General features: G+C 47.5%; 1 protein-coding gene across 1 annotated transcript in view; it reads right to left on the bottom strand.

Annotated features, from left to right (window-relative positions):
• Positions 1-4,602: 4,602 nt before the first annotated feature.
• LOC119974172 (kelch-like protein 25) overlaps positions 4,603-12,252 on the bottom strand; it is a 96,795-nt gene continuing 89,145 nt past the window's right edge. Inside the window, exon 4 of the mRNA XM_038812877.1 lies at positions 4,603-5,182. The gene's annotated coding sequence lies outside the window, so the exon portion shown is untranslated. The remainder of the gene's footprint in view (positions 5,183-12,252) is intronic.

The following is a 12,252-nucleotide window of genomic DNA, read 5'->3' as shown; positions in this document are numbered from 1 at the left end:
AACCTCAAACAAACCATTGTTTGCAGCAAATTACCCAGCCTTCAGAACAGCAACCACAACACCACAAAACCCTGCCAGGGTAATCTCTGCAAGACATGCCAGATCATCGACATGGACACCACCATTACACGTGGAAACACCACCCACCAGGTACGCGGCGCATACTCGTGCGACTCGACCAATGTAGTCTACCTCATACGCTGCAGGAAAGGATGTCCCGAAGCGTGGTACATTGGCGAGACCATGCAGACACTGCGACAACGAATAAACGGGCATCGTGCGACTATCAACAGGCAGGACTGTTCCCTTCCAGTTGGGGAACACTTCAGCAGTCAAGGACATTCAGCCTCTGATCTCCGGGTCAGCATTCTACAAGGAGGCCTTCAGGAGACGCGACAACGCAAAATTGCTGAGCAAAAACTTATAGCTAAGTTCCGCACGCATGAATGCGGACTCAACCGGGATCTGGGATTCATGTCGCATTACATTCGGCCCCCACCAACAAGCCTGGACTTGCAGAGGCCTACCGACTGAACTGGCTTGGGACAATTCACACCTCTTTAACCTGGAGTTACCTCTCTCTCTGCATCTTTGATGATTTGATTGCCTGCAGGTGCTCGCATTCCGGGGCATCTCTGACTGTGTCTATATAAACATTTCTGGAACAAGCCTTTCCATTCACCTGAAGAAGGAGCCGTGCTCCGAAAGCTCGTGTTTGAAACAAACCTGTTGGACTTTAACCTGGTGTTGTAAGACTTCTTACTGTGCTCACCCCAGTCCAACGCCGGCATCTCCACATCATGTATAATATTATGCCTCCCTTGGATTTTTTTATCCTTGCGAATTGTCCTGAGTCCAAGATGAAAAGCTGCAACAAAAACACCATTTCAGTACTGCCAAATGACCTTCAAAATTGTTCTTTGCCACTACAACGTGCATTTATAGAGTGCCTGTTAAAGCAAAACATCCCCAGCTGATTCACAGGAGTGATTAACAAACAAAAGCTGAACCTGAGCCACTGAAGGAGATATTAGGCCTGGTGAACAGAGGCTCAGTTAGGAAGGCAGGACTTCAGCACAAAATGAGAGAAAGGTTTAGAAGTGCAGGGAGAAAACTCCAGGATTCAGGGCCTAAGGAGCTGAAAGCACAGCTAACGATAGAGGGAGCAAAATGCAGGAAATGCAAGTGGCCAGAATTGGAGAAGTGCTGAGATCTTTGTGGGGCTGGAGATAGGGCCAGGGAGAGGCTCTAATGAGATCAGGAACTGAGTGACTGGCAGAACCCAAACTGGGCGTCAGTGACAAGGTTATTGCTGAGAAAGTGTTGCTTGATAACTCTGTCAACAACACCTTCCATCACTTTGCTGATGATCACGAGTAGATTGATTGAGCAGTAATTAGCTGTGTTAGATCTGGTCTACATTTTGTGGGAAATTTTCCACATTATCAGATAGATACCAGTATGGGGCTGGTTTAGCTCACTGGGCTAAATCGCTGGCTTTGAAAGCAGACCAAGACAGGCCAGCAGCACGGTTCAATTCCCGTACCAGCCTCCCCGAACATTTGCCGGAATGTGGCGACTAGGGGCTTTTCACAGTAACTTCATTGAAGCCTACTCGTAACAATAAGCAATTTTCATCAGGGGCTGGTTTAGCACACTGGGCTAAATCGCTGGCTTTGAAAATAGACCCAGGCAGGCCAGCAGCGCAGGTTCAATTCCCGTACCAGCCTCCCCGAACAGGCGCTGGAATGTGGGGACTAGGGGCTTTTCACAGTAACTTCACTGAAGCCTACTTGTGACAATAAGCGATTTTCATTTCATTTGTAGCTGCACTGGAACAGCTTGGTTAAGGGCCCAGTTAGTCCTGGAGCACATGGGCTGGATTCTCGGCCGGCGTAATGCTCTGTTTTGCCGGCAGCCCGGGGGTTTCCCAACGGTGTGGGCCGGCATAACGGAGCATCCCGCCGGCGGGGTAAAACAGAAATGTGGCGCGGCAGAGCGGAGAATCCAGCCCCATGTCTTCAGAACAACTTTCTCATTCATTCACAGGGTAAGGGGGTCGCTGGTTAGACCAGCATTTATTGTCCACCCCTAATCGCCCTTGAAAAGATGGCGGCAAGCTGCCTTCTAAAACTGCTACAGTCCACTTAGTATGGTGCACCCACAGTGCTGTTAGGGAGAGAATTCCAGGATTTTCACCCGGCAACAGTGAACCGACTGTAATATTTTTCCAAGATCTGCCTGGGCTGCAGACGCTGAAGGGAAAAGCGGGAGATGGAGAAAGGCAGCGGCTGGATGTAAGAGGTGACTGTGAGGTGCCTGTGTGAAATATGGAAGAACTGGAGCAGTCAAGGGCAGGCGGGGTGGGCAAAGGCAATGGCCTTTGATCCCATGGAACAGGAGAGTGCAGGTGCATTAGCCTCTGGGCTGTGACCCAACAGAAGAGGATAGTTATTGAGGAGACAGCAGGCACTTCAAACAATTGCCGGAATTTCATCAAAACCCTCAGACTTTGCAGTGTCCAACACCTCCAGCCATTCCCTTGTATTATGTGGAGTGAAACAAATTGGCTGAAGTTTGGCATCTATGATGTTGGAGATCTCAGGAACAGGTCCAGATGGATCACCCATTCAACACTCACTGGCTCACGGTGGTTTCAAATGCTCCAGCCTCATCCTTTGTTGATGTGCTGGGCTGGACTCACCCACCGTTGAGGATAAGGATATTCTAGAAGTCTCTCCTCCTCTTAGTTGTTTAATTGTCCATCACCATTAATCTGTTCTGCTGGAGTGGAACAGGGCATACCCTGGTGCCTGGGCATTGTCTGTAAGGTATGATTCCTTGAGCATGGCTATTTGAGTCTGTTGCTTGACTAGCCTGTGGGACAGCTCTCCCAATTTTGACACAAGTGCCCAGATGTTTGTAAGATTTCATTCTTTTATCAACTTTTCTGTAGCAGTTAGATACAATTTAGTGCCTCATTCGTCCATTTCAGAGGGCAGTTGTCACCCTCATTGCTGTGGGTCTGGAGTCACATGTAGGTCGGACCAGTTAAGGACAGCAAATAAGACCATATGCCATAGGAGCAGAATTAGGCCATTTGGCCCATCGAGTCTGCTCCGCCATTCAATCATGGCTGATATTTTTCTCATCACCATTCTCCTGCCTTCTCCTCCTAACTCCTGATTTCCTTATTAATCAAGAAACTATCTATCTCTGTCTTAAAGACACTCAGTGATTTGGTCTCCACAGCCTTCTGCAGCAAAGAGTTCCACAGATTCACCACCCTCTGGCTGAAGAAATTCCTCATCTCAGTTTTAAAGATCGTCCTTTCAGTCTGAGACTGTGGCCTCAGGTTCTAGTTTTGCCTACTCGTGGAAACATCCTCTCCACCTCCGCTCTATCCAGGCCTCTCAATATCCTGTAAGTTTCAATAAGATCCCCCTCATCCTTCTAAACTCCAACGAGTACAGACCCAGAGTCCTCAACCGTTCCCCATACAAGCTCTTCATTCCAGGGATCATTCTTGTGAACCTCCTCTGGACCCTTTCCAAGGCCAGCACATCCTTCCTTAGATACGGGGCTCAAAACAGCTCTCAATACTCCAAATGGGGTCTGACCAGAGCCTGATATCGCCTTAGGAGAAACCCATACTCTTGTATTCTAGCCTACTCAACTTCAGAGAGTTCCTTCTCAAAAGGGTATTAGTGAACCAAATGGATTTTATTGACAATCAGCGGTTTAATGGTCATCATTGCTGAGACTAACTTCTGATTCCAGATTTGTTCATTGAATTTGAATTCCAGCTGGTGGAAATTGAACTGATGTCCCACATTATTCTGAGTTTTGGATCATTGGTCCAGCGACATTACCACTAGCTCAGTCTCCTCATAGCATTATACATTCTGATAATATTAATCAAGGCCATTGGGCCCCTGGACTTTTTTTAATCAAATAAGACGGGCACGAGGATCTTTTCAGATTTTGTCTCCTGATTTTTCATCTCTCCTAGGAGACCACAAGGCTTTCGGGTGGGTTGGGATTTCACATACTGTAACAGACAAGTTGGGTGGGTCAAGCTCGATCGATCAGAATGTGCTACCCAACAATATTCATGAGTTCTTAACTGCAAATACACTGAAGTTATAATCCTTGAATGGAGCCTCATTAGGGATGAGTCAGGCACAATTCTGTAAATCTATGGATCAATTTCCAGATCTGGGTTCTCCTGTGAAATGAAATGAAAATCGCTTATTGGCACAAGTAGGCTTCAAACGAAGTTACTGTGGCAAGCCCCTAGTCACCACATTGTCCGGGAGGCTGGTACGGGAATTGAACCATGCTGCTGGCCTGCCTTGGTCTGCTTTCAAAGCCAGTGATTTAGCCCTGTGCTAAACCAGCCCCTGTGGTGAGGCACAACTTAATCTCCTAGGGTGATTTGCATGTCTTCGATAATGCCCTGTGGTAACGTGTGCCAGATTGTAACCAGGAAAATTTCTCCTTCCATCTTCTTCCTTTATGCTTCACAACAGAGACCTCAAGATTTCAATTTATTTCTTGTTTGAATTTTATTTTATAATTAAAAAACGCAACAACACACTACACAGAAATCATCTTTATTGAGTTACTTGTTCCACAGTAATTCCAAACTGGTATTTGAAAGAGGCATTTCAAAAGATTAATCTATTTCTGATGTAGCTGCTAGTAACAAAGTTTCGGAAAGTTGTGCGCAATTTGTTCTCCTGAAGTGTTGAAAATAACTTGCCAAGTTCTCTCGAGGAGATCGACAGGTCCTTCCCGAATAAAAAAGTCCCTTTAATAAATGGTAGCAGTTCCCTTGAAAGCTGGCTTTGTGCAAATGAACAGATTTCTAGATAAACAGTACTGCTTTCTCCACAGCCAGCTTGGCCAATGTTGCCAAGTGTGCCCTCAGGCAATTTCCAAAGTTGCCAGGGCAACGTCAAGTTCAACGGTTTAATTCAATCTCCCCCCCCACCCCCCACAAATCTCCTCCTTCACTTCCTCTAAGCTTCTAAATGACATATCATTCAAACTCCCAGTAACAATAACAATGGCAGTCCAGCTCATCAGCCAGCCCGGCACAGCTTTTGCAGTCTGCTGCTCCATCGTAGGCCAAAGGAAGCCGTTGTCCAAGATGCTGACAGCTTGCTGTGAAAATACCCTGTAAAGCAGAACAGAGGGTCACATTACTCTTAAGGTAGCAGGGCAGGTAGATAACATGGTTAAAAAGGCATATACAGGGCAGCACGGTGGCGCGGTGGTTAGCATTGCTGCCTAACGTCGCCGAGGTCCCAGGTTCGATCCCGGCTCTGGGTCACTGTCTGGGTGGAGTTTGCACATTCTCCCCGTGTTTGCGTGGGTTTCACCCCCACAACCCAAAGATGTGCAGGCTGGGTGGATTGGCCAGGCTAAATTGCCCCTTAATTGGACAAAATTAATTTGGTACTCTAAATTTATTTTTTAAAAAGGCTTATACCATACATGTTTTTATTAGCCGAGGCATAGAGTTTGAGAGAAGGGAGGATATGCTGGAACAGAATGTTGGTTAGACGACAGCTAAAGTACTGTGTGCAGTCCAGTAATACACATTACAGAAGGGATGTGATAGCTCTGGGAAGGGTTCAGAGGAGATTTACCAGGATGTTGCATGGGCTGGAAAGTTTTAGTTATGAAGATTGTACTTGTTTTCCTTGGAGCAAAGGAGACTGAGGGGGGGGGGGGGGGGGGGGAACCATGATTGAGATGTATAAAATTATGAGGGGCATAGATAGAGCAGACAGGAAGAAACTCACCCCCTTGAGGGATCAATGATCAGGGGGCTGAGATTTAAGGTGAGGGGCAGGAAATTCAGAGGGGATGTGAGGGGAAACCTTTTTCACCCAGAGGGTGGTGGGAGTCTGGAACTCTCTGCCTGAAAGGGTGGTGGAGGCAGAGACCCTCATGACATTTAAGAAGTATTTAGGCAGGGGGGGGGGGGGGGGGGCAGCACAGTGGCGCAGTGGTTAGCACTGCTGCCTCACAACGCTGAGGTCCCAGGGTCGATCCCGATTCTGGGTCACTGTCTGTGTGGAGTTTGCACATTCTCCTCACGTTTTCTTGGGTTCGCCCCTCCCCACAACCCAAAGATGTGCAGGGTAGGTGGATTGGCCATGCTAAATCGCCCCTTAATTGGAAAAAATGAATTGGGTACTCTAGGGGTTGGTTTAGCTCACTGGGCTAAATCGCTGGCTTTGAAAGCAGACCAAGCAGGCCAGCAGCACGGTTCAATTCCCGTACCAGCCTCCCCAAACAGGCGCCGGAATGTGGCGACTAGGGGCTTTTCACAGTAGCTTCATTGAAGCCTACTCGTGACAATAAGCGATTTTCATTTCATTTCATTTATTTTTTAAAAAAAAGAAGTATTTAGATGTGCACTTGTGATGCCAAAGCATGCAAGGTTATGGACCGAGTGCTGGGAAATGGGATTAGAATAGTTAGGTGGTTGTTTTGACTAGCGTAGATGCAATGGGCCGAAGGGCCATTTCTGTGCTGCTGACCGCTATGACTGCAACTATTTCATTGTTTGTGACTTGTAACAGGAGAGCGAAACAGTGATGGGTTTTCAAGGGTTTGGCGTTGAATGAAGCCCTTGGCACATCCAGTGGCGCGATCAAAGCGTTTTACAATCCGGTTACTAATGTTACCATTAGGAACAGATGCCATTATTGGTGTGAGGTGGTAACGCATTGGCATTGTCACTGAACTAGTAATACAGAGGCCCGGGGTAATGCTCTGGGGTTCGAATCATGGTGAAATTTGAATTTAAAAAAAATCCGGCATTATAAGTCTAATAGTGACCATGAAACCATCGCCATTAAACCCATCTGGTTCACTAATTTAGGGAAGGAAATCTGCCACCCTTACCTGATCTGGCCTACATATAACTCCAGATCCACAGCAATGTGGTTGCCTCTCACATGGCCTGTGAAGTGGCCTCGCAAGCCATTTAATTCAAGGGCAATTAGGGAAGGCCCAGCCAGCGATGCCCACATCCCATGAATGATTTTTATTTTTAAATGACTGGTGTTGGTGGGAGGGTGATGATATATATTTTACTCACACTGTTGACATACAGCAATGCTGATGCACCAGTAGACGCTTTGTAGGGAAGGAGAAAGGGTGAAACAGGTTCAGATCCAATTATCTTAAGCATCGTGTTTGCACAATGATCTGATTTGGTCCTGTTTAACCAGATCAGCCATGGTTTTATAGAGTGGCGGGGCAGTCTCAAAGGGCCAAATGGCTTACTCCTGCTTCTAAGTCCCATGCTCCAATTTCGGTGGCACTATATTTCAGTCAAGAGCTACCAGGAACTTTCTAAATATTCTTTTCGTCCTCCTCTTGCCTCACTAACCGGATTCCAAACCCAAGCCCCAACCTCCAATCTCTCCTGAAGTCACCGGTTTACGTTAGGGAACAGTCGCGTGGCCAGCCTCCAACACCTTCTCCAAGTGATCATTCACTTTATTCAACAGCAAATGTTGGAAACCCTTCATTTTGCAGCTGAACTGGGGAAAATCAGTAGATTTTCTTTTGAGTCATTTGTCCACCAATAACCCCCCCTCCCCACCTAACAAAACCAGTTGAAACTGGGACTGGGGATGGCCTCAATGGCTCCGTACTACACCGGCAACTTCACCCACAAGACCACCGAGGGAACATACATCACCAAGGGGGCTGGTTTAGCACAGGGCTAAATCGCTGGCTTTGAAAGCAGGGCAGGCCAGCAGTGCAGGTTCAATTCCTGTACCAGCCTCCCGAAACAGGTGCCGGAACGTGGCGACTAGGGGCTTTTCATAGTAACTTAATTTGAAGCCTATTTGTGACAATAAGCGATTTTAATTTTTTTTAATTTTCAAGAATAGAGGGAAAGAAAACAGGATTTTTTAAAATTTAAAGTACCCAATTCATTTTTTCCAATTAAGGGGCAATTTAGCGTGGCCAATCCACCTAGCCTGCACACCTTTGGGTTGTGGGGGCAAAACCCACGCAAACACGGGGAGAATGATCAAACTTCACACGGAGAGTGACCCAGAGCCGGGATCGAACCTGGGGCCTCGGTGCCGTGAGGTTGCAGCACTAACTACTGCGCCACTATGCTGCCCAGAAAACAGGATTTTTAATCAAATGTTTACAAGAGGTTTATAACACCAGGAGGTTATTCAGTCCCTTGTCCCTTTGCTACAATCTAAAACGGTTCTAATCCCTCCCCAACACCCTGTATCTGTCCGTTTCAGCCATGTGTGTGCACTGACAGCATGTACTGCATTGACCGGTGTTTTCCGACCACTGGATAGAAGACAGGTACAGTTGATAAATTAAACCAAACCATTCCTCACATCTCCGGGGAGAACTGGCTTCTGAACAATGCTCCCATCGAAGATTCATGCCTGCTCAAGGAACACCACCTCATCATCCATAAGACTGTAAGACCATAAGACACAGGAGCAAAATTAGGCTCATATGTTTCTCATCCCCATTCTCCTGCCTTCTCTTCATAACCCCTGACTCCCTTATTAGTCAAGAACCTATCTATCGCTGTCTTAAAGACACTCAGTGATTTGGCCTCCACAGCCTTCTGCGGTAAAGAATTCCACAGATTCACCGCCCTCTGGCTGAAATAAATCCTCCTCTTCTCAGTTTTAAAGGATCATTCTTTCAGTCTGAGGCTGTGCCCTCAGCTTTCAAGTTTTTCTTACTAGTGGAAACATCCTCTCCACGTCCAGTCTATCCAGGCCTCTCAGTATCTCTTCAATGAATCCCCCACTCAAGCTTCAGCGAGTACAGACCCAGAGTCCTTAACTGCTCCTCTTATAACAATTAGGCACTTTACAGCCTTCTGGACTTTCAACAAATTTCAGACCATGAACTCTGTTTTTTTTATTCTTTTTTTTGTGCCACATGCTGTCTTCATGTTGTTTTTTATGTTTTAGCTTTCAGACAGAGCTGTTCATTATTCTGGCTTTTGCACTCACTCTGGACAAATGCTTTGTTTCTTTATTACAACCACCATTACCATACCCTTTGCCCTTTGTTCCATGACATTTCTGTCATTAATCTCTCCCACCCTCTACCCTGTCCCAGTTTCCCTTTTGTGCTTCCTCCACAGCCACCATCTCCCACCACACCGCACTCACCATAAAACACATCGCATTTCTACCTTCCTTCAGTTCGGAAGCACAGTCAAATTCAATTCTGCCTCAAACTCTGGGCATGATTCAGTGACCCCCATTGCCCCCGGCACGAATCCAGGCACAATGGGTGAATCACACGCAAGCCCCAGGTCGGGCCCGGAGCCTGGCAGGCAGATCGCAAGACAGCCGGCTCACTCCGCCGGCAAGATCTGGATCTTGTCCACCGAAGGCAAGATCCAGGTCTGAATATTTAAATTAACCATACGGTTCACTTAAATACCTGGACGCTGGATTCACCCAGTGTCTGGGATTCAACGGTCGCGCCTGGGAGAACTTGCCAGGGCGCCGTTTAGTACTGGTCCACACAAACGTGGACCAGGCATAACAGCACCTCGAGGAGTCCCCAGACCAATGGAGACCCCCCCGGGAGCTTGGGGACAGGGCAAGGTGGCACACGGGCACCAGGGTACCGGGTGGCACTGCCAGGGTTCCAGGATGCCAGTGTTCAGGCCAGAAGGGGCCATGCCTAGTAGAGGAGATTGAAGGGGGTTCCTGGGGGAGGTGAGGGGACGGTGCCAAAAGAGGAGGGGAGGGAATATTGGGGCTGCCAGACAAAATGGCACCTCGATCTGCTTGGACACTTTCTTGCTGGTGAGCTTAAGTGTGCCTTTGGTGGGGAGAAACTCCCCGAGGCTAAAAAACAGCCGTTGGATAACCCTCCAGCCGCCAAGAAACATGCCGCTAAATGCACCATGCAGCAGACTTCAACTTGAGTCTGCTGAATCGTGCCCTCTGTCTCTCTCTCTCTCTCTCCACTGATGCTGCCAGACTTACTGCGTATTTCTAGCATTTTGCTTTTATTACTCTCATTGGACTCGTTGGCTTGTAAACGCACAATGTACGGAAGAAAAGAACTGAGGTTTCAACAACTGTACAATTGTAAAGTCGCATGTGCTGAATAGTTTAAGAAGTATCCAAACACATTTGAAATTGGCTTTGGGAGTTTTGAAAACAGATGCCACGGGCTAGGTGTCTGACTCGTGTATAAATAGGTTTCTAGAGAACTCTCCATTGACTTGGCAGTTAAAATGTCCAATATTCTTGCTTTTGATTGCAATCCAACAGCCCCTGTTGAAAGCGTGCATAGCAGGATTGGACTCAGTGCCTGCTACTATTTAACTGTCTACTGTTTGGAGAGGGATGCAAAGGACAGCAGAGCATGAGGCACAGAAAGGAGAAAAATGCTCCTTATTTCACCTCTTACTAAATGAAACCAGAGCGGAAGGCAATAAATCTCTTTGACTGTCAACCAGGCTGATAAAGTGGAGTACTTTCATCGGAGGAACTTATGACGCGAGGAAAACTGGCAAATAAACTGTAACAGCAGTCAGACTCAGGGAAAAACAGCCACATCAAAATCTCACAACTATTGTGGGAGGACAACTCTGTTGAGTTTCGTAACTCCTCCAATATCTCAGCTCACTGGTATCACCTTCTTTCCACTGGCTTCTGAGCTATTTTGAGAGAGACTGGGAAGCAGGCTTCACTTTGGCATTCAGGGCCTCCAGGAGCCAGACAAGTAGGGTGGCAGAGTCGGGCGGCACCGTGGCTAGCACTGCTGCCTTGCGGCACCAAGGACCCGGGTTCGATCCCGGCCCCGGGTCACTGTCCATGAGGAGTTTGCACATTCGTCCCGTGTCTGCATGGGTCTCAGCTCCACAACCCAAAAGGATGTGCAGGGTAGGTGAATTGGCTAAATAGTCCCTTAAATGGGGAAAAAAAGGAATTGGGTACTTTAATTTTTTTTTTAAAAGTAGGGTGGCAGAATCTAAGAACACAAGAGATAGGAGTAGGAGTGGGCTATTCAGATCTTTGTGTCCACTCCACCATTCAATGAGATCATGGCTGGCCTTCGACATTAACACCATGTTCCTGCACTATCCATTATCCTTTGAGGATTTTAATATGTAGAAATCTATTCATCTCTGTCCCAAAGCAATTCAATGAATGAGCCTTCACAGCCAAATCAAACAAGAAAATTGCATGAGCAGTCAAACAAAAATACTGTAATGAAAAGTACACAAGTAGGGTTTCTCTTTGCCCAGCATTGATGACATACATTCTCCCTAAAGGGACTCAATCCACTTAAACAAAAACTAAGAACAATTTGGGGGCAAGTTGGGAAAAAGTAATCTGGGGAACCCTCATGTGTTGGGGTATAACTTGACACCAGGATCAACTAGGATAACCCTTGATGTCTTTTATCAGTTGATGCAGGACTGCATGGATTCGGATGTGAAAAATACCCACCCCTAACGTTGTTGTCCAACCCTCCAAGCAGAACCAAGGGCACAATTCAACTAATTGGGAACAAAGTCGCACAGCGAGCGCGTTTAGCCATGTGTTTCCCGACACTCGCAGCGACTCACGTTGTCTAAGGGGCCTCAGGGCAGCACGGTAGCACAGTGGTCAGCACTGTTGCTTCACAGCGCCAAGGGCCTGGGTTCGATTCCCGGCTTGGGTCACTGTCTGGGCAGAGTCTGCACGTTCTCCCCGTGTCTGAATGGGTCTCAGCTCCACAACCCAAAAGGATGTGCAGGGTAGGTGACAATAATAAAGATTATCAGTGGAGAACACGCAGCCGAGGCCACACAGCCCCACTTTGTGCAGTGAGCTCCACTCGCTGCAACACCACAGTGTAGCGAAAGATCAAGACGCCATTTAAAAATGGCGTCCCGATCTGCTAGGTCCCCAAGGCGACTCCTGACCACTCGCTCACCCCCAACGCACTACGTGATCCTGTGGGAGACTACCAAGAGTACCGTTCCAGGTGGTCCCCATTTGTGGGGACCAATACTGAGTGGCGCTTTCCCGAGATCACAGAGGCGAAGGGGATAGATCCCAAACCCTCAGGTACTTCGGGAATCTGCGCATTAGAGTGAGACTAGCTGTCTCGCTCTAATATGCAGATTTGCCAAAAAGTAATCCCGCCCACAATGAGCGGGATTTACATCACAACGTTTTGCCAGATCGCACTGCATCTCGCAAGGCGTTGCGA

Source organism: Scyliorhinus canicula, chromosome 12, assembly GCF_902713615.1.
Source record: "Scyliorhinus canicula chromosome 12, sScyCan1.1, whole genome shotgun sequence".
NCBI lineage: Eukaryota > Metazoa > Chordata > Chondrichthyes > Carcharhiniformes > Scyliorhinidae > Scyliorhinus > Scyliorhinus canicula.
The sequence above is the reverse complement of the archived record's forward strand: the minus strand, read 5'-3'. Positions and strand labels throughout refer to the sequence as shown.